Source organism: Anabrus simplex, chromosome 7, assembly GCF_040414725.1.
Source record: "Anabrus simplex isolate iqAnaSimp1 chromosome 7, ASM4041472v1, whole genome shotgun sequence".
In the NCBI taxonomy this organism is placed as follows: Eukaryota; Metazoa; Arthropoda; class Insecta; order Orthoptera; family Tettigoniidae; genus Anabrus; species Anabrus simplex.
In genome coordinates this window covers 96,526,127-96,552,051 of record NC_090271.1, presented here as the reverse complement: position 1 = coordinate 96,552,051, position 25,925 = coordinate 96,526,127, and positions in this window count along the sequence as shown.

The window sequence follows — 25,925 nt, the reverse complement described above, 5'->3', positions numbered from 1 at the left end:
GTCCTGACTGACTGACTGACTGACTGACTGATTCATCATCGCGGAGCCAAAACAACTGGACATAAAGAAATTAAATTTTGGAGACACATTCATATTAATATGTAGGTGCTTGCTAAGAGAGGAGTTTTGGATATTCCGTCGCTAAGGGGGTTAAAATGGGGGTGAAATTTTAAAATGAGTGCATCTATATCTCAAAACGTTAAAAGTTTACAGATATAAAAATTGGTATTTAGAATCTTCTTTAAAAATAAGGAAACACGTATTTTTTGTTTTCAGAAAATCTCAATAGGAGGGGTGAAAAAGGGTGAAAAAGTGGTTGAATGCCTTTAATCAGGATGAGGCTACTTATATTTCAGAACCTGAAGATATTACAGATCTGAAAATTGGCATTTGGGATCTTCTTTAAAAATAAAGAAACGGGTATTTTTCGTTTTTTGGAAAATCCAAATAATGGGGGGTGAAAAAGGGGGGTGAAAAGGGGGGTGAATTTTTGAAATGAGTGTGTCTACATCTTAAAAATTTAAAAGTTTACAGATGTAAAAATTGGTATTTAGTATCTCCTTTAAAAATAAAAGAACACGTATTTTTTTGTTTCCTGTAAATCCCAATAGGAGGGGTGTAAAATTTTGAATAATTGGTTGAATGCCTTTAATGAGGATACATATATCTCAGAAACTGAAGATATTACAGAACTGAAAATTTGTACATGGGATCTCCTTTAACAATAAAGAAACACGTTTTTTTTTGTTGTTTTTGGAAAATCCAATTAATGGCGGTTAAACAGGAGTGACAAATTAGGATGAAATTTTTGAAAGACTATATCTTTGAATATCTGAGAAACGTAAAATGTTACAGACGTAAAAAGTGGGTATTTGGAATCTCCTGTAAATGTAAAGAACTATAGGTGATTTGTTTTTGGAAACTCCACTTAAGGGGAATTAAAAAGGGGTGAAATTTTAAAATGAGAATTTCCACACTATATCTCAAAAAACTTAACATGTTACAGAAGTGAAAAATGGTATTTTTTATATCTATTAAAAATAAAGAAACGTGTATTTTTAGTTTTCGGAAATACCACTTGGGTGGACTCAAAATGGTGTTGAATTCTTATAATTAGGCTACTGATGTCTCAAAAATGAAGATGTTACAGACGTGAAATTTGATATTTGTAATCTGCTTTAAAAGTAAAGAAACACGTATTCTCGGAAAATCCAATGAAGTGGGGGGGGGGCGGGTAAAAGAATTGAAAAATTGACTTAATTGTATGAGAACATACATCTAATAAACACTAAAGTTGTTATAGACGTGAAAATTGGTATTTGGAACTCCTTTAAAAACAAAGAAAAACGCGTTTTGGGGGGGGAACCATCTTGGGGGGCGGGAGTGAAAAGGAATTGAATTCCTTTCATGAGGACACATAAATCAAAAACTGAAGAAGTTAGAGACGTGATAATTGGTATTTAGAAGATCCTTTACTATTAAAGAAACAAGTATTTTTTGCCGGAAATTTCACTTAAGGGTGGGGGGGGGGGTGAAAGGAAGTGAAAAAGTGAATTATTTTTATGGGGATATCATATCTCAAAACTGAAGGTAATAAACGTGAACATTGGTGTTTGGAATCTCCTTTAAACATAAAGAAACACGCCTTCTTTTAATTTTTTTTTGGGGGGGGGGTCGTAAATAAACTTAACGGCGGTAGGGTGTAAAAGTAGGTGAGACCAATTGATTTTACTGTTCATAATGTACTGATAAAGAACCTCCGTTGCTCAGGCGGCAACGCGCTGGCCTCTCACAGCTGGGTTCCGTGGTTCAAATCCCGCTCACTCCATGTGACATTCGCTCTGGACAAAACGGAGGCGGGACAGGTTTTTCTCCGGATACTCCGGTTTTCCCTGTCATCATTCATTCTAGCAACACTGTTTAATATTTCATTTCATTTGTCATTCATCGATCATTGCCCCAGAGGAGTGCTTCGGCAGCCGGCACAATTCCTATTGTCGCTGCTAGATGGGGCTTTATTCATTCCATTCCTGACACTGTCGAATGACTGGAAACAGGCTGTAGATTTTCGATGTACTTATTCTGATCATAAACCGATCCTTTTTAATCTTTCCTGGGTTCGTTTTCAACAGCCATCTTTTCCTTCGGAGAACGTTCTTCGATTACAGTAGATTCTCCTGGCATATAAATAAAAATTAAACACATTTGAAATAAACGATAGGAATGAGATTGACCGTCAAATTGTTCACCTCTATGGTAAGGTCAATAATGCACGGAAGTATGTCATTCGTATCGCCAGAAATCCCGCACACTTGCCTACGCGCGACAATGGTGCTGGTCACATTGTCAACAATGACAATGGCAGCAGATGTAATTTACCGCCAAGTAGCGGTCTTGCATCTTGCTGTGGGGTCCAAAACATATAATAATAATAATAATAATAATAATAATAATGTTCTGGACCGTCGTCAAATTGTGCGGACCGGGCTGGAAATGGGTCCTGGCCTGGTAATGACTACGAATACGGTCCGGCCACGGGTTCAGTACCGCCAAGGCACCCAAAGACGACACCACGCGGGATCTCCTGAAGGATTTGATCCATATTAAAAATGCTTATAGGAAAAGATGGCAAAGATTTAGGGACCCAACTGCTGGAAAGAAAGATTGAAAAATGGGAGGAAACTTGCCGTAATCTATTAGAAAACGAATCAGATCGCGAATTTTGGTGGATTCCCGCAGTAAGCGAGTCAGATTGCGAATTTCGGCGGATTATATATCTAAACCAATAAGCATCCAATTATAAATTTCAGTATAATACCGTAGCGAAGCACGGGTATCTAGCTAGTAGTAAATACATCTCTCCACACACGGTTGGCTTCAGAAAAAGACCATGAAACTGGGTTTAATTTACATGTTGTGACGATCCCTAGCAACTGGGAAAATGTAAAGCAAAAGACGAGGAAAGAGAAGAACGCTTGGCCTCAGCCACTGAGTTGCACACCTTCTGAAGTTGTGCCGTCTAGGTGGCCTGCCTAACAATGTCTACATTTCGAATGTGCTACTTTCTAGGAGAAAAAACGGAGTACTATCGGACAGTTTCTATGACTGGATCAATTTATTTTTCGGATGGCACTGAGTGTTCTACAAGAGAGCTTAAAGTAATCTTACGACATGGCTTGTGCAGTTGCATTAAATCAACCCATGGATTCTCAAAACACATGTTCCTATTCAAAAGAAGCGGTTGATTCTTGTACACAAGAAGATGCTATGTTAGCAGCTGACTAGGCAATTCAAGGTCCAGGATTACGAACTGTCAACATTAAAAACCTTGACTACCGATCATTTTGAACGCTCTTCAAAATCGACTAATTCGACCGGTATTGCATCTGCCAACTTCAGATCATTCGATTAGTTTCAGCTAAACATGATGAAAATACTGCTAGTATAAGAGGGAAAGTTAAAAATATAAATCATACGTAACCCTGGAAACTTATAAATCTCATTAGACAATAACTATCAACTAAAAAATTAATTCTGAACAAAATAAATGCCAAGCTCACTTCATAACCCACCAGGCATGTAGATAGTTATCGTTGGTGGTCGAATGAAGTCAAGCGGGACACAAAAATATGAGATTAGAAAGTGAAAGCTTGCTGCCTGAGCTTAAAGCAACGAATCCTTACAGCTACGGTCTACTCTCCATTATTCGTGAGTGGTTTAACCGAGGATGTTCTTTCTTCGTGATGTTTTGCTTATCGAGCTTAGACTCTGTAAACTCCACCTTCCACGATAAACGACGCGACGCAGCGCGGCGTGAAAATGTCAGAACTGAAGCGTAAAAGGGAATTTCTCAGTATTGAGCAAAAATGGAAAAGGCGGAACTGTCTAACAACTGGAGTAGAGAAACATACTATATGCGATTTTGTAATTTGAAAGAAAATACTTTGCTTCGTCTTCCAGTTGAAGTAGAATGAAAAACAAACAAAAACCACAATAAATCGACGGCGGGGAGAAAGTGAATGTGGAAAACATAAAACAATGTCACGTGTGTACATTGCTTTGAGATGCTGAACGACGGTCACAATGTGCAGCGTAGTGGGAGCGGACTATTGCGGCAAAGTGTAAAAAGTATTCGAATGTGACAAAATTAAATTATTTAGTTGTTTATAATGACTTATTCTTCTTCATTACCTTTCTTCAATTTCTTGGAGGTAGTGGGTTACTGTAGTCACGTCCTAGTTCGTGAACCATGGGCAACGGCTGAGTGGCCTAGTAAGTGGTCCTGAGAGTCGGGATACCAGTTGCTATGGAATGGGAGTGGGCATCTCGGACATATTCTGAGTCGTGGTCCTCCTTGTGCTCACGCGGCTAGGACTATACAATTCACCGGTGGTCCATAACCCGTTAGAGGAGAGATCCTCACTTGGACTATGTGCAAGTAGGGTAGCATCCTGCTTCATGAATTTACCGAGCTCAGAACACTTTAAGCAAGCCTCGGACCTATGGGAGTAATGGAGTCCCACTCCCATTTGACAGGCGAGGGACTCCTTGGAAACAACTTGGCGAACGAAATGGAATTCGATGGGGAGCTATCAATATTAATGGGGCTTATGGAAGAAAGAAGGTAGAACTGGCTGAGTCAGCAAAGAGGATGCATCTGGATGTGCTAGGAGTAAGTGATATTCGGCTAAGGGGAGATAATGAGGAAGAGATAGGAGATTATACGGTGTACTTGACGGGTGTTAGAAAGGGAAGGGCAGAGTCTGGGGTAGGGCTCTTTATCAGGAATACCATTGCACGCAACATAGTTTCGGTTAGGCACGTAAATGAGCGAATGATGTGGGTAGATTTGTCAGTGGAAGGAATTAGGACAAGAATTGTGTCTGTGTATTCACCATGTGAGGGTGCAGATGAGGATGAAGTTGACAAGTTTTATGAAGCATTGAGTGACATTGTGGTCAGGGTCAACAGCAAGGATAGAATAGTGCTAATGGGCGATTTCAATGCGAGAGTTGGGAATAGAACTGAAGGATACGAAAGGGTGATTGGTAAATGTGGGGAAGATATGGAAGCTAATGGGAATGGGAAGCGTTTGCTGGACTTCTGTGCTAGTATGGGTTTAGCTGTTACGAATACATTCTTCAACCATAAGGCTATTCACCGCTACACATGGGAGGCTAGGGGTACCAGATCCATAATAGACTATATCTTAACAGACTTTGAATTCAGGAAATCTTTTAGGAATGTACGAGTTTTCCGGGGATTTTTCGATGATACAGACCACTATCTGATCTGTAGGGAATTAAGTATCTCTAGGCCTAGGGTAGAGAAAGTGAAATCTGTCTGCAAACGAATAAGGGTAGAAAATCTCCAGGACGAGGAAATTAGACAGAAGTACATGGATATGATTAGTGAGAAGTTTCGAACAGTAGACAGTAAGCAGGTTCAGGATAGAGAAAGTGAATGGGTGGCTTACAGGGATGCTGTAGTAGAAACAGCAAGGGAATGCCTAGGAACAACTGTGTGTAAAGATGGGAAAAGGCGAACATCTTGGTGGAATGATGAAGTGAGAGCAGCCTGTAAACGTAAAAAGAAGGCTTATCAGAAATGGCTCCAAACAAGGGCCGAGGCAGACAGGGATTTGTACGTAGATGAAAGAAACAGAGCGAAACAAATAGTTGTTGAATCCAAAAAGAAGTCATGGGAAGATTTTGGTAATAACCTGGAAAGGCTAGGTCAAGCAGCAGGGAAACCTTTCTGGACAGTAATAAAGAATCTTAGGAAGGGAGGGAAAAAGGAAATGAACAGTGTTTTGAGTAATTCAGGTGAACTCATAATAGATCCCAGGAAATCAATGGAGAGGTGGAGGCAATATTTTGAACATCTTCTCAATGTAAAAGGAAATCATCATGGTGGTGTTGCAAACAGCCAAGCTCATGGGGAGGAGGAAAATGATGTTGGTGAAATTATGCTTGAGGAAGTGGAAAGGATAGTAAATAAACTCCATTGTCATAAGGCAGCAGGAATAGATGAAATTAGACCTGAAATTGTGAAGTATAGTGGGAAGGCAGGGATGAAATGGCTTCATAGAGTAGTAAAATTAGCGTGGAGTGTTGGTAAGGTACCTTCAGATTGGAAAAAAGCAGTAATTGCACCTATCTATAAGCAAGGGAACAGGAAGGATTGCAATAACTGTCGAGGTATCCCATTGATTAGTATACCAGGCAAAGTATTCACTGGCATCTTGGAAGGGAGGGTGCGATCAGCCGTTGAGAGGAAGTTGGATGAAAACCAGTGTGGTTTCAGACCACAGAGAGGCTGTCAGGATCACATTTTCAGTATGCGCCACGTAATTGAAAAATGCTACGAGAGGAATAGGCAGTTGTGTTTATGTTTCGTAGATCTAGAGAAAGCATATGACAGGGTACCGAGGGAAAAGATGTTCGCCATACTGGGGGAGATTATTAAAATCAATCAAAGGCATTTATGTTGACAATTGGGCTTCAGTGAGAATTGATGGTAGAATGAGTTCTTGGTTCAGGGTACTTACAGGAGTTAGACAAGGCTGTAATCTTTCACCTTTGCTGTTTGTAGTTTACATGGATCATCTGCTGAAAGGCATAAAATGGCAGGGAGGGATTCAGTTAGGTGGAAATGTAGTAAATAGTTTGGCCTATGCTGACGACTTGGTCTTAATGGCAGACTGTGCCGAAAGCCTGCAGTCTAACATCTTGGAACTTGAAAATAGGTGCAATGAGTATGGTATGAAAATTAGCCTCTCGAAGACTAAATTGACGTCAGTAGGTAAGAAATTCAACAGAATTGAATGTCAGATTGGTGATACAAAGCTAGAACAGGTCGATAATTTCAAGTATTTAGGTTGTGTTTTTTCCCAGGATGGTAATATAGTAAGCGAGATTGAATCAAGGTGTAGTAAAGCTAATGCAGTGAGCTCGCAGTTGCGATCAGCAGTATTCTGTAAGAAGGAAGTCAGCTCCCAGACGAAACTATCTTTACATCGGTCTGTTTTCAGACCAACTTTGCTTTACGGGAGCGAAAGCTGGGTGGACTCAGGATATCTTATTCATAAGTTAGAAGTAACAGACATGAAAGTAGCAAGAATGATTGCTGGTACAAACAGGTGGGAACAATGGCAGGAGGGCACTCGGAATGAGTAGATAAAGGCTAATTTAGGAATGAACTCGATGGATGAAGCTGTACGCATAAACCGGCTTCGGTGGTGGGGTCATGTGAGGCGAATGGAGGAGGATAGGTTACCTAGGAGAATAATGGACTCTGTTATGGAGGGTAAGAGAAGTAGAGGGAGACCAAGACGACGATGGTTAGACTCGGTTTCTAACGATTTAAAGATAAGAGGTATGGAACTAAATGAGGCCACAACACTAGTTGCAAATCGAGGATTGTGGCGACGTTTAGTAAATTCTCAGAGGCTTGCAGACTGAACGCTGAAAGGCATAACAGTCTATAATGATAATGTATGTAATGTATGTATGTATGTATGTATGTATGTATGTATGTATGTATGTATGTATGTAGGATTTAATCCTTTCTTGACGCGAAACCTTGTGGAGGGAAGTATTCATGATTGCGTGTTTCTGTGGTGGTTGGTAGTGTGCTGCATCTTATGTGAATTAAGATCTGTATCAGGACGAACACAAACACGAGTTTCCGAGATATAGGAATTAATCAAAAGTTAAAACCCTCGGATCATTAGGAATCGAACCCGGGGTCCTGACCATTCATCGAAGAAGTCGGATACTTAAAATGATTTATTACCGTGTAGAAACAGTTTATATCCTCTCATAGTGAATTATTCAAGTGCTGCAAGACATTTACATTTACAAGTTTTAAATAACCCTCACCGGGCGAGTTGGCCGTGCGTTTAGGGAGGCACAGCTGTGAGCTTGCATCCGGGAGATAGTGGGTTTGAAACCCACTGTCGGCAGCCCTGAAGATGATTTTCCGTGGTTTCCCATTTTCACACCACGAAAATGCTGGGGCTGTACCTTAATTAAGGTAACGGCCGCTTCCTTCCCACTCCTAGCCCTTTCCTATCCCATCGTCGCCATAAGACTTATCTGTGTCGGTGTGACGTAAAACCAATAGTAAAAAATAAAAATAACCCTCATTTTAAAAATTAATTTCGTACATGCCGTGTCTTAGTTTATCCACGGGGTGATTACAACCTCTTATCATGGATAATCGAGAATTGACAGTAGTGATTTCTCTGATACGGAAGCCGGGCTGAGTGGCTCAGACGGTTGAGGCGATGGCCTTCTGACCCCAACTTGGCCGGTTCGATCCTGGCTCAGTCCGGTGATATTTAATGGTGCTCAAATCCGTCAGCCTCTTGTCGGCAGATTTACTTGCACGTAAAATAATTCCTTTGCGCCAAAATTTCGGCACCTCGGCGTCTCTTAAAACCGTAAAAATGTAGTTAATGGGATGTAAAAGAACAGTAACACTATTATTCCGATAAGGAAGCGTAACCGAAATTAAGTTAAAAAAGAGACTCTAGCAAACGGTCTATGTATATTTCACTGAAGGGTTGGATTTCAAAGTGTAGAGAGATAGATATAAAAATTAAAATAGTCTTGAACTAATGAGGTAAGTTCAGGAAAGCTTGACACTTAAGGAGAGTATAAAAGGTGGTATACCGAGCTCGATATCTGTAGTCACTTACTGTAAGTGCGGCCAGTATCCAGTACTCGGGAGATAGTAGGTTCGAACCCCACTATCGGCAGCCCTGAAAATGGTTTTCCGTGGTTTCCCATTTTCACACCAGGAAAATGCTGGGGCTGTATCTTAACTAAGGCCACGGCCGCTTCCTTCCCACTCCTAGCCATTTCCTGTCCCATCGTCGCCATAAGACCTATCTGTGTCGGTGCGACGTAAAGTAACTAGCAAAAAAAAAAAAAAAAAGTGGTATTGGGGGGAAAATTGTTGATTTGTAGTTTCTATGGAAAATTATAATTTTGGGTTTCCTCCTTAATTTGATGTATGTTTCTTTGTTTTTGGATGACTACAAATATTTTTAAATGTTTAAAAAAATAAGTTACTGCACAAGCCATTTCTCCAGATTTAATGAGCACTTGTTCAGTTAAAACAAGATATATCGGGAACTATTTGCTCTAGAAGGTGTAATATATGGTGATTTATAGTAAACATCCTGCTGCATAAGTTTACCACATTGTTTGCTATGATATCATTTCCTATCTGGTGTTTATGTGGTAATAAACATGGCAGCATCCACGTTTTGTAAGTGGCATTACACTTTCGAGTGTGGTTTCTGGAAAACTACGTTTTTTTTGCGAATGTTTCCCATTTTCTCAGAAACTACTTAAGCTAGAGCTCTGAAAATTTTGTCTATCATTAACAGCATTATTGTTTGTATATCGATATACAATGGTAGAGATACCACACATAGTTTGATCATAAATACTTCTTGATTTCCAATAAATTCAGAACTAAGAAAGTAGATCAGTAAATGTATTAAATATGAATTTATATCTTATCCAAATTTCGTTTCATTATCTGGGACATTTCCAGAGAAATGGGGACGTAAATCTGTTAAACATAACATTATCAGGATAGGACTTTGATACTTCCCGTAAAATTTGGTACCAGGAAACATGATAACTCCAAGATCTCTTGAAAAATGGACAATTTTCAAATTTCCCTGAGGGTTTGAGCTACGATGTTTGAAATGGGAAGTTAAGAGCAAAACAGCACAACTAGATCTATGTATACATGATCATTTTAAATCCACTGAATAACATTATTCCAAAGCATGGTCTACATATTCAGTGGGCTTGAAATTTTGCGAACAATACGCCATTATGGAATATCTTCATAATTTCCATACTCCTCGAAAGACAAAAACGCATGAAAAGTAAGCAATTGGAAATTATACCTTTTAACAGCGTCTATTAGGAACTGGGGTGATGCTATTTCCTGCTCGTGATGTCCTTGCTTAGGTACTTTGACTAAAATCTCCAGTGCTGAACTGAACATCACAATTCCAGGAGTACCAACTTAATGAGGCTTGTCAACGCCTGAAGAAGAGTTATTACACCAACTCTGCCACGCACATGACAGTGATATACTGTGTTTGCAGGAAAAACGTAGAGATGAACACTAATGACGGCTGAAAATAGCTGGTATGAAACTCGTAGCTGAGAGATCGCCACAGACAGTACGGAAGTGCTGTATTGGTAAAACCTGAGCTCTGTATCTTGTCTGCTGCAATCACTGACGAAGACGACGTAGATATAATAACGGGGGAAGCTTAGCAACTGCACAGTATCATCTATTTATAAACCTCCAAACCTCCTACTCCTTTAGTCCCTCAAATAATTTTCACAAGCAATAGGTTAATTTTATAAATGGTGATTTTAAGAGTCATAACAGTGTTTGGGGATGGACTAAGGATGACACTAATGGAGAAGATCGATTGAATTGGGCAAAAGGTTTCCAGCTACAACTTATCCACGACTCCAGATTACCTCCGCCACTTACCAGTGACAATCCAGATACGTTTTTGACTGAAAACGTGTTTAAACAACGTGTAAAATCAATATGTAATTCGATTCCAAACACCCAAAACCGCACCTTAAAATGTGAACTTCGACCGGCAACTATTCTATTCCGAAGGAGATATAACTTTAAAAAGCAGATTGGTTAAAGTTCAGCACAACTCTTGATGTAATGACAGCAGACATCCATTCAGTGCCAGAGAAATATGATGAATTTGTCGATTCTATGAAGAAAGATGACAGAACTTCTATTCCACGAGGATGCAGGCGTAGGTACGTACAAGATTTAACATCAGAAACAGCAGCTAAAATGGACAACTACTTTTCATTATTTTAACGAAATCCATTCAGTGAAGAAACTATTTCAGCAGGAAGACAGCCCCTTCCTTCTATTTCAGAAGCCAAGACAGATGCATGGATACGCTTTATGGAGAAAATAGTCAAAAAGTTTGGAGATCGCTAAAACGATCCAAATATAGGATCAGTCCACGGCAACGTTTAGGCGAACCAAACCGAAACTACTTATCTCTAATGGAAAGACCAGTCACCTTTTCAGAGTCCGCCTCTGTAGCGTAACGGTTAGTGTTATTAGCTGCCGTCCTCGGGGGCCCGGGTTCGATTCCCGGTACTGCCAGAAATTTTAAAAAACTGGCAGGAGGGCTGGTATGTGGTTGATATGGTACATGCAGCTCACCTTCAATGGGGGTGTGCCTGAAAAGAGCTGCACCACCTCGGGATGAGGACACGAATTTACTTTACCTTTTCAGAAAAATGGAACACAGGGTCCACCTGAATAAAGAATTACCTGTCTCAACATTTAACCTGAGTGAAAGAAAGCTATTCAAAGGTACAAGAATGGCACAGTAGCAGGCTTTGATGATATAACAGTAGAGATGATCAAACACTTCGGCTCAGCTACGAAGGAATGGCTTCTGAATCTCTTTAATAGCTGTTTGACATCCTTAAGGATTCCCAAAATATCGCTATTCTCAAATCTGGCAAGGAACATCCATACCCCAAACCTTACAGACCGATATTCTTACTATGTCATCCATATAAAATAATGGAATGCTACTTAACCGTTTAACGGGAGTTGTAGACGAATTGCTTATACTCCAACAAGTTGGATTTAGACCAGGAAAGAGTTGTACAGCACAGATCGTACATCTAACGCAATGTATTGTGGACGGTTTCGAAATGAGAGAAATCACACGAGTATCATTTGTGGACCTTTTCGCTAATTGTGATACCGTAAATCATTGCTCCAACAACAAAATCTGTATTTCAGAACCACTGATATCAAGGTAACGAGAATGATAGCTATTCTCCTGGAAAATCACCACTTCTTTGTGGAATTTCAAGGACAACGAAGTAGACGCAGCAACCAAAGGAATGGCCTGCCTCAAGGCAATATGTTGGCTCCTATCCTATTTAACATCTATAAAAAAAATGACCAGTCACTACCAAAAGACAGCAAAAGCTTTATTTACGTTGATTACCTCGCACTCGCCACCCTATTTAACAGTTTTGAAGAAGTAGAAATTTCTCTGACGCATGCATTGTAAAATCTGTGAACACACAATGACCAACGCAAGCTTAAACCAAATGCGAGAAGACTAAAAACCTGGGCATTTCACCTGCGATACATTCAGGCATCCCCAAACTTAATATATATTGGAAGGACCGGGCGAGTTGGCAGTGCGGTTAGGGTCGCGCAGCTGTGAATTTGCATCCGGTTCGAATCCCACTACTGGCACCCCTGAAGATGGTTTTCTGTGGTTTTCCATTTTCACACCAGGCAAATGTTGGGTATGTGCCTTAATTAAGGCCACGGCCGCTTCCTACACACTCCTAAGGCTTTCCTGTCCCATCATCGCCATAAGACCTATCTGTATCGGTGCGACGTAAAACAACTTATATATATTGGAAGGGAAAGGTACTAAATCATTGCCTCACTCCCAGTTATCTAGGAGTTATCGTGGATTGCCCTCTGAGTTCGAAGAAACACTGCCAAAACACAAGGCAAAAGGCATCCGCATGAAACATCATTCTTCGCAAGTTGATTGGCACTACTTTGGGAACTCAACTAGCGAATATTTCAGTCCAGTGTAGCATAAATCAGGCCATACACAACAGGCTGACACTGTACTCAACGAAAGAAGCAGAATCATTACTGAAAGTCTAAAGCCTATTCTTGTTGAGAAACCCACGGTTTAGCTAGTATTGCTCCTGAGAAGATACCCAGAGAGATAGCAGCGAACAATGAAAGATTTAAGGCAACCGGATTACAAACACGCCCTCTATTTGGATATCTCCTCACCGAACCTCGAATAAAATATAGGAAAAGCTTCCTTCAGACAACAGTCAGTCTCGACATGCACGCTGACACTTCTAGAACGAGAATTTGGAATGAAAGAACCGGTCTTCTCTTGACGCCAAAAGGAAACCTCCATCCTGCCACAAGGAGGACTGGGCTACATGGAAGGCGTTCAACAGACTACGCACTGGAGTCGGCAGAACGTAGCTGAACCTGCAGAAATGGGGTTTCAAGTGACTCTCCCCTGTGAGATTGTGGGGAACTACAGACAGCTCAACACCTTTATCAGTGCCCCTTGTCTCCAACAACATGCACGATGGAAGATTTAATTCTTGCCAACCCCAATGCTGTTGGCGTCATCCGCTACTGGCCAAAGAACATTCAATTAGGATAAGAGCTACCTGGCGATCAGACATTTGTGAATGGCTTAATTGTCTCGGTGTCATTATGTTTAGAACAGTTTTAATACATCATTTTTTATTAATAATTCACTGTACTGTATCTTAATTATTTATTCTACATCTTACTGTTCATATTTTGTGTTGTATTTAACTGGTGCTTCTGATACGAATAAAGAAAGCTGTACTGCTTTTAGATATAGGTAATATTACAGTAAAATTTAACATTTCCTTTCCCTTCCTCCACAATATTGCTACTACGTTATAAAAAGAACGTATAGCCTAGTGCACAACACGGCTACCCCCGAACTTAAATACCGAGTTTCTAGAAATTCTGTTGAGCGTTTACCGTGATTTCTTGCTAGGGGTTTTACGTCGCACCGACACAGATAGGTCTTATGGCGACGATGGGATAGGAATGGCCTAGGAGTTGGAAGGAAGCGGCCGTGGCCTTAATTAAGGTACAGCCCCAGCATTTGCCTGGTGTGAAAATGGGAAACCACGGAAAACCATCTTCAGGGCTGCCGATAGTGGGATTCGAACCTACTATCTCCCGGATGCAAGCTCACAGCCGCGCGCCTCTACGCGCACGGCCAACTCGCCCGGTACCGTGATTTCTAACAAACAAAGAAACAAAAAGACCGGCAAAAATTGAAATGAACCTATTTTTTTAACCTTTTGTACTTAAATCGAGATAAAAACGAAGTATTAGGCTACAAATTTTTGTGTACAGAGAAATTTACAATTCTATTTATAGATGATGATGATGTTTGCTGTTTAAAAAGGGGTAACAGCTAGGTTGTTGGTCCCCAGTGGTACGAGGTTCAACGAAATGAAACTTTAATTAAAGCGTCAAAATGTATCCATTGGCTAGAATCTAAAACAAATGATGATGAAAAAATTACCATGAACCCAAAACTGTCAGTAGATCCAGTTCACATTGTATTATTTTGTGAGATAATGCTTGTTGTCCAAAGGGGTCCAAAATCAAGTTCACCAGCCCCTCATAATAGTACTGATCACTGACAAAGTAGAACCACGGTGTTTTTCATATAGTGATACTAATCACAGGTAATGTAGACCCATGGTGTTCCTCATATAGTGATACTACTCAAAGGCAACGTAGACCCATTCTGAACACAGAGCGCAGTGCTCGGTACCATCCCGCGCTAGACACTAGCCTGTGCAGGCGAGCGCCCGCTACCCCGCCTCGGTGGAATGTTCACTATGGTACTAATCACTTTTTTTTTTTTTTTTTACAATTTGCTTTACGTTGCACCTACACAGATAGTCTAACGGCGACGAAAGGAAAGGCCTAGGAGTGGGAAGGAAACGGCCGTGGGCTTAATTAAAGTACAGCCCCGTCATTTGGCTGATATGAAAATGGGAAACCACGGAAAACCATCTTCAAGGCTGCCGTCAGTGGGGTTGGAACGCACTATCTCCCGGATGCAAGCTCACAGCTGCGTGACCCTAACCGCACGGCCAACTCGCCCGGTGGTACTAATCACAGGCAACGACCAGATCCGTGGTGTTCCTCATATAATGGTACTGCTCATAGGTAACCTAGACCCGTGGTGCTCCTCACAGGGTGGTACTAATCGCAAGTAACGTTTTCCCATGGTGTTCCTCACGTAATTTTACCAATCACAAGTAGTCTCATGATTCTAAGTTCACCATCCCTTTCTCGCCTCTTTTAGTCGCCTTTTACGGCAGGCAGGGATACCCTGAGTGTATTCTTCGCCTGCGTCCCCCACCCCCAGAGGGTACTCCATTTATAGGGCCTATAGGTAGCAGAACCAGTAATTAAGGAGATCTAAAAATCTTCTAAATGAAACGATTTGCTTCTTCTAATTATCCGTATGGCACTATTATCAATTATGCAAAGAGCATTTTTTAATGGCAACTGTTCATCGTAGCTAAATGACTGAAATGCAGATCACAATTCGGTGTAAGAATAATTTAGTATAATGTACGAAGAGGCAAAAAAAGTTGTGATCTAGATTGGCGAAAACTTGGCAGGTATTTATAGTTAAAAAACTAAGGAGTTCTTTAACAAAAGGTGCTACAAGTGGAAACAAAACAAATAACAAAAGAAGCGATGTGGTCTGATTGATCTGAACAAGGAGGCATGACTGATGAGAAGTGCAATGGCCCAGCAGGTTAGAGCATCCCGGAGTGTAAGCAACAGAACTTTATTTGAAAGAGTATTTCTTTTCACAATCATACGTTATTATTGTTTTGTTAACGAGTGGTACTGACCTGAGATATTAATAAGATTAATTACTAGCTACCCAACAGGATTTTCAAGGGAGCAGTTATGAAGGCCATAGGCCACTTTTAACCGAGAACTTATACGATTTCTCTGTATACGACACCATTTACTTTTCCTCCAATAATGAAAACGGAAATATTTCGTTTGATGTAACAAGCAAAAGTGACAGGTAAAGCTGCACATGAGAAAACATTATCTACTGTTACTAACTCCACCTACGTTTAAGTGTCTGATCCTGTGCTTTGTTTATTTTCATGCCAAAGTAGACTCTTAGCGGCAATTTGACTCTTTGATATTAAGATCACTTCTCCTGCGCCACAGCCAGTTAAATTAGTACTCTTTGGCATCAGGATCACTTCTACTGTGCCACAGCCAGTTGAATTAGTGTTCTTTGGTATTAAGACCGCTTCTCCTGTGCCACAGCTAGTTAAATTAGTACTCTTTGGTATTAAGATCGCTTCTCCTGTGCCACTAATACTATTTGGTATTAAGATCGCTTCTCCTGTGCTACAGCTAGTTAAATTAGTACTCTTTGGTATTAAGATCGCTTCTCCTGTGCCACAGTTAGTTAAATTAGTACTCTTTGGTATTAAGACCGCTTCTCCTGTGCTACAGCTAGTTAAATTAGTACTCTTTGGTATTAAGACCGCTTCTCCTGTGCCACAGTTAGTTAAATTAGTACTCTTTGGTATTAAGACCGCTTCTCCTGTGCCACAGCTAGTTAAATTAGTACTCTTTGGTATTAAGACCGCTTCTCCTGTGCCACAACCAGTTAAATTAGTACTCTTTGGTACTAAGACCGCTTCTCCTGTGCCACAGCTAGTTAAATTAGTACTCTTTGGTATTGGGACCGCTTCTCCTGTGCCACAACCAGTTAAATTAGTACTCTTTGGTATTAAGACCGCTTCTGCTGTGCCACAGCTAGTTAAATTAGTACTCTTTGGTATTAATACCGCTTCTCCTGTGCCACAGCTAGTTAAATTAGTACTCTTTGGTATTAAGACCGCTTCTCCTGTGCCACAGCTAGTTAAATTAGTACTCTTTGGTATTAAGACCGCTTCTCCTGTGCCACTAATACTCTTTGGTATTAAGACCATTTCTCCTGTAACACAGCTAGTTAAATTAGTACTCTTTGGTATCAAGACCGCTTCTCCTGTGCCACAACCAGTTAAATTAGTACTCTTTGGTTTTAAGACCGCTTCTCCTGTGCCACAACCAGTTAAATTAGTACTCTTTGGTATTAAGACCGCTTCTCCTGTGCCGCAGTTAGTTAAATTAGTACTCTTTGGTATTAAGACCGCTTCACTTGTGCCACAGCTAGTTAAATTAGTACTCTTTGGTATCAAGATCGCTTCTCCTGTGCCGCAGTTAGTTAAATTAGTACTCTTTAGTTTTAAGATCGCTTTTCCTGTGCCACTAATACTCTTTGGTATTAAGACCGCTTCTCCTGTGCCACAACCAGTTAAATTAGTACTCTTTGGTATTAAGACCGCTTCTTCTGTAACACAGCTAGTTAAATTAGTACTCTTTGGTATCAAGACCGCTTCTCCTGTGCCACAACCAGTTAAATTAGTACTCTTTGGTATTAAAACCGCTTCTCCTGTGCCACAACCAGTTAAATTAGTACTCTTTGGTATTAAGACCGCTTCTCCTGTGCCGCAGTTAGTTAAATTAGTACTCTTTGGTATTAAGACCGCTTCACTTGTGCCACAACCAGTTAAATTAGTACTCTTTGGTACTAAAACCGCTTCTCCTGTGCCACAACCAGTTAAATTAGTACTCTTTGGTATTAAGACCGCTTCTTCTGTAACACAGCTAGTTAAATTAGTACTCTTTGGTATCAAGACCGCTTCTCCTGTGCCACAACCAGTTAAATTAGTACTCTTTGGTATTAAGACCGCTTCTCCTGTGCCGCAGTTACTTAAATTAGTACTCTTTGGTATTAAGACCGCTTCACTTGTGGCACAGCTAGTTAAATTAGTACTCTTTGGTATCAAGATCGCTTCTCCTGTGCCGCAGTTAGTTAAATTAGTACTCTTTAGTATTAAGATCGCTTCTCCTGTGCCACTAATACTCTTTGGTATTAAGACCGCTTCTCCTGTAACACAGCTAGTTAAATTAGAAGCTTCAATCAAACAGTTTCTCAAAATGTTCACTACCAGTCGCGTCAATTTCATAACTTTGGCGGGTGCAGATTATGTAACACTAATAGGCACCTCCGCTTTCAAAATAAGCTTGTGTAGTGGGAAGCCGGAAGGATGTAAGGAATTCAGAAATTCTGCTGTGTATAGTGAGTAATATACTTGAACCTGGTTAGTTAATTTGGAGAATGACGACTCTCTTTGTCTTTGTGAAGTCATTCTTTCTCTGTCCTGTGCCATTCGAAAATCCCTTTTTTGGTCAGTTTCATTGTTACCTGATACATACACTTTCTTGAATGCTATGTACTACGACTTATAGTCGCTTTCCGTCTCGGCATGACGGGTAATCATGAATTTTATATAGATAATGGAAAATCACTGGAAAATTATTTATTGTACCGTAGCATGTTTATTGAATCCTGGCCGAAGTCTTTGATAGCTCGCAAGCAGGCTTTGAAGCTGGTCATTTACATTTCCATACTTCAAAATATATACTGCACGAAAAATTTAAAACTACGATATGTCCGGATGTATAGATGGAAGTAACATTCTGTAAATTCAGTTTTAATCTACATTGGTGACATAAACAATATTTTGGTAAGGATTAACTAGTTACTTTTGAAATCTGTTTTAAAGTATGATGTTTCTTAATGCAAAGTGTAACATAAAAACCGTTATAGTGGGTTATGTGTTAAATCCAGATATACGTAGAATGTATTATGCTGAACAATTCTTACCCTCATAGTATAGAAGAATCTTTAACACTTTAGCCAGCGTAAGCTAAAAAGGCGCTCGGACGACCGGTTTTGACCTCGACGTGCTTCACTGAAATCGTTACTGCTCGCCTTCCGTTGGTCATAGATGAATGTTTGTCTATATAAACCTTTCTCCAGAAATAAAATAGAATAGTGAAAACCACATCGCTCTGTGTACTTTATGCTTTTCAGATTTAGATTTTGGATCATTTATTTATTTATTTATTTATTTATTCGTGAATTTATCAGTGGCGAAGTTTGCGCTCGTGGCGCTCTCTTATATTTAACTACATACATTACAGAATAATAAGAGAAATATACATTTATATTATAAAATAAAGGAGCCTCCGTGGCTCAGACGGCAGCGCGTCGGCCTCTCACACTGGATACCGTGGTTCAAATCCCGGTCCCTCCATGTGAGATTTGTGATGGACAAAGCGTAGGCGGGACAGGTTTTCCTCCAAGTACTCCGGTTTTCCCTGTCTTCTTTAATTCCAGCAACACTCTCCATTAACATTTCATAGCATTTGGGAGTGGCGATCCCATTGTAATAATAGCCTAAACTGTATATGGTTCATTCATTACATCCCTGACCCGGTCAAAGACTGGAAAAACAGGTTATAGGTTTTCATTTTCATTATAAAATCAACGATAAATAAGCTAAATAAAAGTGTATGAGAACATGTAATGAAGAAAGAAAGCAAAGATCAAGAAGTAAACGAAAATAAATCCAATGTATAAACGGAACATAATATATAATAATGTAAAATGAGAACAAGTATGGCAATAAGTTTTGATATTAATCTCTATGTGCAAGAGGTAAAAGCTAAAGATTATGTACATTGTACTATAACAATAAAATAATACTGTAACCAGTATATTTCCGTGTTCCTAGCCAACCTACCAACATCACACAGCCTATCATATATCACCAGTCACACGAACAGTCAGCAGCAGGTAAATCTCTGCAAGCAGTGTTAACTTTCCAGATTGTCTTAAGAGTTTCTGACAGCAGCTGGAAGCGAGTTCCAAAGTCGCGACCCAGCTAGATAGTTTATTTCGGCAGAACTCTTCATGAGACTCAGGCCCATTCCCGTGTAAATGATTTCAGAATATGATCTCTGAGCCTCGTTTTAGTTAGCACAAAATACCGTACAAATACGAACTCTGACAAAGACTCCCGTGTTGTTAAATATTGCCCTTACACGTTCTTGATTTTAACAACATGAACTGAGATTGATGGAGAAGTGTAGTCATATGAGTGCCACGATGGGAACGACTTCTTTCGGAATTTCAGATGTATTTTAGCAAATGTGCCCTTGTTGGAATGCCCGCGGGAAATTTAAGTCGACAATTGTTCTTACACTCTTAATGGATAGGGACCGATTCCGGATTGCAAGCTCACCGGTACGCGACCGTAATCGCACGGCCAACTCGGTCGGTAATTGGTATAGCTCGTGACCCCCTGGTTCCAGAGCGTTGCAAATGATATCGTTATATTTATCTCGCAGAGCTCTATTATACCGGTTAGCATCGGTCACCAAAACTTCCGTAATTTTGTGACTGGCCAAATGTACATTATAGAATAATAATAATAATAATAATAATAATAATAATAATAATAATACAACACTGAAGGAAATGGAAATTGCAACACCCAGAAGGAGTGGTGCTACATTGCTGGAATTGAACATGCAGCATGAGTGTTCGGTTGTGATTCAATTATTACACTTTCAGGTCCCTCTGACCAAAAGTTCGGACAACAATCAATACAGGATGTGCCCACCACGAGCTGCAACACATTGATGAATTCGTCGAGGCATGGAGTCAATAAAAAATAAATAATAATCGTATGGCCTCAGCTACCGTTTGCAGACATTTCGATTTGACGCCATCTGGCTGTCTGCTCGTCAATTTCGACGTTCCGGTTTACTCTGTCTGCCATCTAGCGGACCTAGTGTAAACCGGATCTCTCTTGGGCGTCTATGGCTGAGATTTAATTAATTTTGTCGGGTAAATACCAAATGTATCACCAGAGATCTTTTACATGCCGACATCGTACGACATGGAGTGTCGATTGGACTTTTTTCCGCCCTTCAAACATCCGACTACCTCTGCCGGGTTTGAACCCGCTAACTTGGGATCCGGAGGCCGACACTCTACCACGGATCCACAGAGGCAGCTATGGAGTCAATAAGGCCCTGGATCGCTTCCTGAGGAATTGTGGCCCATGCTTGCTGCACTGCACGGGTCAGTTGTTCCAGAGTTGTGGGTGGCTGAGGACGGTTGGTCAGTTGTCGACCCATCATGTTCCACACATGCTCAATAGGACTGAGGTCCGGGGATCTGGCGGGCCATTCTAAGGTGGAGAGCTGCTCTGGAGATGCGTGCAGTGTGAACCAGGGAATTGTACTGCTGAAACATCTCATTAGCAATGTTCGCCATCATAGGGACAACCACTGGATTGAGTACCCTATCAACGTACTGTCCAGCAGTCATAGTGCCCTCAACAAGCACTAATTGTGATTTCACATTAAAGCCAATAGCTCCCCAGACCATAATTCTTGGTGTAGGGCCTGTGTGACTCTCAGCAATAAGATCTGGGTGGCCCCTCTCCCCGGTACGTCGGCGCACATGATTCTGGCGATCACTGTGGGCAAGACAGAAGCGCGATTCATCACTAAAGACGACCCTATGTCATTCGTCGACCCACGTCGATCTTTCTCGACACCAGGCCAGCCTTACACGTCGCTGTTGTGGGGTCAATGGAACACCTTCTGCAGGGACACGGGCTCGTAAGCCAGCTGCACGCAAGCGATTACCAACTGTTTGTTGTGTAACGTGGGGTGCCACAGCTGCTCGAATTTGCGCTGCTGTTGCATGGGGTTCCATCCGGGCCATCCGAATGATGCGGCGATCCTCTCTCACAGTTGTCTGTCGCGCTGGGCCTGTGGCAGGTCTACGAGTGTGGGTACCTTCATTTGACCACTGCTGCCATACACGTTGTACCGCAGATGCCTGTCGGCCAACACGTGCAGCGACAGTCCTTAGCGATAATCCAGCCTCACACAGCCCAATTATCCGAGCCCTCTCAAACGGTGACAGTTGTTGATAGCGTGCTCTTCTCTATCGTCGAGGCATGTTTGACGGGGAACACTTCACTGCACAGACTGCAAGTCAACTACGCTACACCAGGGTCCGTATACTGGAGTTGATTCCTCCAAGACCAATCACGTGGGGGATGTGTAGTAACAATCCAATGGGTCTGAAACTTTGATCGTTTACATATCTTCATGGCATCGTTCCATATCTTGAAAATCAACACAAACGACCAATGACTTCATGGTGTTGCAATTTCCATTTTCTTAAGTGTAATAATAATAATAATAATAATAATAATAATAATAATAATAATAATAATATTCTTGGTTTGCGTCCCCCTAACTACTTTTTGACGCTTTTTGGAGACGTCGAGGTGCTGGAAATTTTTCCCGCAGGAGTTCTTTTACGTGGCAGTAAATCTACCGACACGAGGCTGATATATTTGAGCACCTTCAAATACCACCGGACTGAGCCAGGACCGAACCTGGCAAGTTGAGGTCAGAAGGCCAACGCCTTAACCATCTGAGCCCCTCAACCCAGCAGTATACATCATATCAAAGAGGTCCTCGAAGTTAGATAATTTAAGAACCCATATAACATATAATACTGCATTTAGCCGGCCCCGTGGTGTAGGGGTAGCGTCCCTGCCTCTTACCCGGAGGACCCGGGTTCGATACTCGGCCAGGTCAGGGATTTTTACCTGGACCTGAGGGCTGGTTCGAGGTTCACTCAGCCTACGTGATTAGAATTGAGGAGGTATCTGACGGTGAGATGGCGGCCCCGGTCTAGAAAGCCAAGAATAACGGCCGAGAGGATTCGTCGTGCTAACCACACGACGCCTCGTAATCTGCAGGCATTCGGGCTGAGCAGTGGTCGATTGGTAGGCTAAGGCCCTTCACGGGCTGTAGTGCTATGGGGTTTGGTTTTATATTACTGCATTACCAGCAGCCTAGCCAGTGAGTTATGAAGATAGTACAGAGCCTGTCTGTTCATACCTCCTGACTATTTAGAGTAAAGCAAAGAAAAGAAATAAGTTTTATTTGCTGAATTTACGTGAATTCTTACATTCCCTTCCATCATCACCCTTCTTATCACTGTAACATTTTTTATGTCTTTGAAACTTACTACAGGTTCTTCTTACCTACTAACTGAGGTGGTCTCAAGAAACGACCCTAAGAAAACGCCTCGTGTCCACTGGACCAGCACGTGGGGAATTTCTTGGATCAACTTTAATGAGCCGCAATAAAACATACTTCACTTCTAGGACATCACTACACCCAAGGTATTTCTACTTAGAATATTATTATAACTACAGAAGTTTCCAGGTGTATCATAACTGCTGCTATTAGTAATCCTCTTATAGCCTACTGTTTACGATCACTTTTGTAATATTAAAAGTATTCAGAGTGTCTTCTTTCCTTGGATATAATCTCAATGTTTTTACTGGACAAGCAAGGGAGAAATAATCGACTACAAATTACCAGCATGACCGTAAACATTAAATTTACGAAGTCGGGTTGTCTTCAGGTGGCTAATATGAAAACGTCTTATCTGCTCCTCATTTATCTGTCAAATTCTGCAATTATTTTCTTCAATCTGCGGCTAAAGAAGCTATATCGGGAAGTAATTCGAAATAAATAAATAAATAAATAAGTAAATAAATAAATAAATAAATAAATAAATAAATAAATTTTCATGTCATACGGAAGCAACCGTGGCTCAGGTGGCAGTGCATCGGTCTCCCCACGCTGGGTTCCGTGGTTCAAATTCCGGTCACTCCATGTGCGATTTGTGCTGGACAAAGCTGAGGTGGGACAGGTTTTCTCCGGGAACTTCGGTTTTCCCTGTTATTTTTCATTCCAGAAATGCTCTCCATCATCATCTCATTGCATCTGTCAGTCATTAATCATTGCCCCAGAGGAGTGCGACAGGCTTCGCTAGATGGGGGCTTCATTCATTCCATGGCTGACCCGGTCACTGACTGGAAAACAGTTTGTAGGTTTTCGTTTTCATTTTTATGCCACAGGCTTACAGAAAATCGACAGTTGGATTTGCTTGACAATGGCAGAGAAGTTTAAAGAATATTCCGTCATTTCCAGTTAGTTGTAGAATGATAGGTCCGGGCATACAATGTACTTTTCATCCAGTTTCTTTGTGGTTATGTCCATAAAATACGGGCCAATTGTGCACGAAGATCCATTGTAATTATGTCCATTTCCAAAATGTCCATTTTACACGATTCCCACGCCTTTTCGATGTCCATTGCGAAGAATATAACTTTAACTAAACCTACCAATTCTATGATATAAAATCAATTACTTTTTCGACATCCTATTTTTAAACATACCTTGAGACTTGAGACAAGTTAACGGATGATTCGAATTCACTAGAGAAATATCAGACGAACTGAGTAACATCCGAAACACTTGTCCTACCAGCTGAAGCTTTGTACTGAAGAGGGTACTTATTCTGTAATTTAGAACTAATCCACAATTTTACTTAACATTTGTACAGTATATTTTGTCCGAAAACACACCGAATCTCTATTTAATAATACGTTTATACTTCCGACGATATAAAATAAAATGTTTATACTTTGAAGGATACTTTTCTTTGAGAAAACAAAACATATGACTAACATCAGTGATGGACTATTCCGGCTCCACTGCTAAATGGTTAGCGTGCTGGCCTTTGGTCCAGAGTGTCCCGTGCTCGATGCCCGGCCGGGTCGGATTTTAACCTTTAATGGTTAATTCTCTTGGCTTGGGGACGCGGTATTTCTGCTGTCCCCAACGTCCCTGAAACTCGCACATCACACATAACACTATCCTCCACCTCAACAATACGAAATTACCTGCACATGACAGTTGCCGCCGACCCTCATCGGAGGGTCTCCCTTACAAATTGCTGCACTCGGCTGGAAATAGCCACACGAAATGGACTGGACTGGATGATCACTCAGTAAGGGAAGATAAGACAAGTCAAGCATTTCATATATCTGGGTAAGGTGATCTAGAAGATTGGGTTGGAAGACGAATCTTTAACGTTAGGATACAAAGTTAGACCGGGCATACTATCTCGCGAAGGACAAGAGGACAATTTGTATAGGAGCCCAGTTCAGGTACTACAACACAGTTCTTAAAATGCATCAGAAATTTTGGTCATGAGTAGACAGAGACAAGTCAGTCAACTGTAAAAGAAGAGAACGCAGGATATTAAGTAAGTTCCTAGGTAACAGATTCATCGATGGGCAGGTACAATTGAGATCTAGTGAAGAGACGTACAGCAAGACAGAACCGATCAGAGCATGGATTAAGAAGAAAAGACTACTATTCTACGGACATACTGTCAACATGTTAGACGACCCACTAACTAAAATGTGGAATTTCATAAAACTGAAGTCAACAAGGCGAAGATGATTCCAGGAATGTGAAAAGGATTTGAGATAAATCGGTATCCCAGAAGGTAACACTAAGGACAGGGTCAAATTTAGACCCTAAAGAAAGTGAGGGGGAACTCTGCCCGAAGAGTACAAGAAGGCGCTGGCTGATGGGCTCAAGAAATACTGGGAGGATGCCACAGCCTGAAGAACAGGATCTAGACAACGAAATAAAATTGTTGTTATCATGCAGTCAACAGAGGCTCAACTCGATTCAGTATCAGGGAAGTATTTCAAATCTCTAGACGTACATTAAATAGACCCACGCGATCGCAGACATAAATGTGGACGCATTTGCTTTAAAGGCCTGTGGATAAAAGAATGTGAACTTAAGTATTGTGTATTGTAAAAAAGAGGACATGTGTCAAAGAGCATAAAACACAGGACTTAAGATTTCTTGATAGTTGCTTTACGTCGCACCGACACAGATAGGTCTTATGACGACGATGGGAGAGAAAAGGCCTGGGAATGGAAAGGAAGTGGCCGTGGCCTTAATTAAGGTACAGCCCCAGCATTTTCCTGGTGTGAAAATGTGAAACCACGGAAAACCATCTTCAGGGCTGCCGACAGTGGTGTTCGAACCCATTATCTCCCGGATGCGAGCTCACAGCTGCGCGCTCCTAACCACACGGCCAACTCGCCTGGTTGACTTAAGATTCGTCCGTTATAATAAGAAATTAATATTTAATGAAAGGAGCGTGGGTTGGCAACCTAAGGCTTTCTACTTTCAACTTGCCTATCTGACCGCCCTTGATCAACTCACCCAAAGAGCTAACAAGGCCTGTAGGGTCTTGGGACTTGGTATTCTGAAGATAAATGGAAATGACCATCTCTCCTTAAGAGGTGAGGTGGTCTTCAAAGATTTGTCCATTTGAATTAAATGAATCATACCTCTGAAAATAAGCTCTATCTGTCAATTATAATTCGTTGAAAACCCTTGTA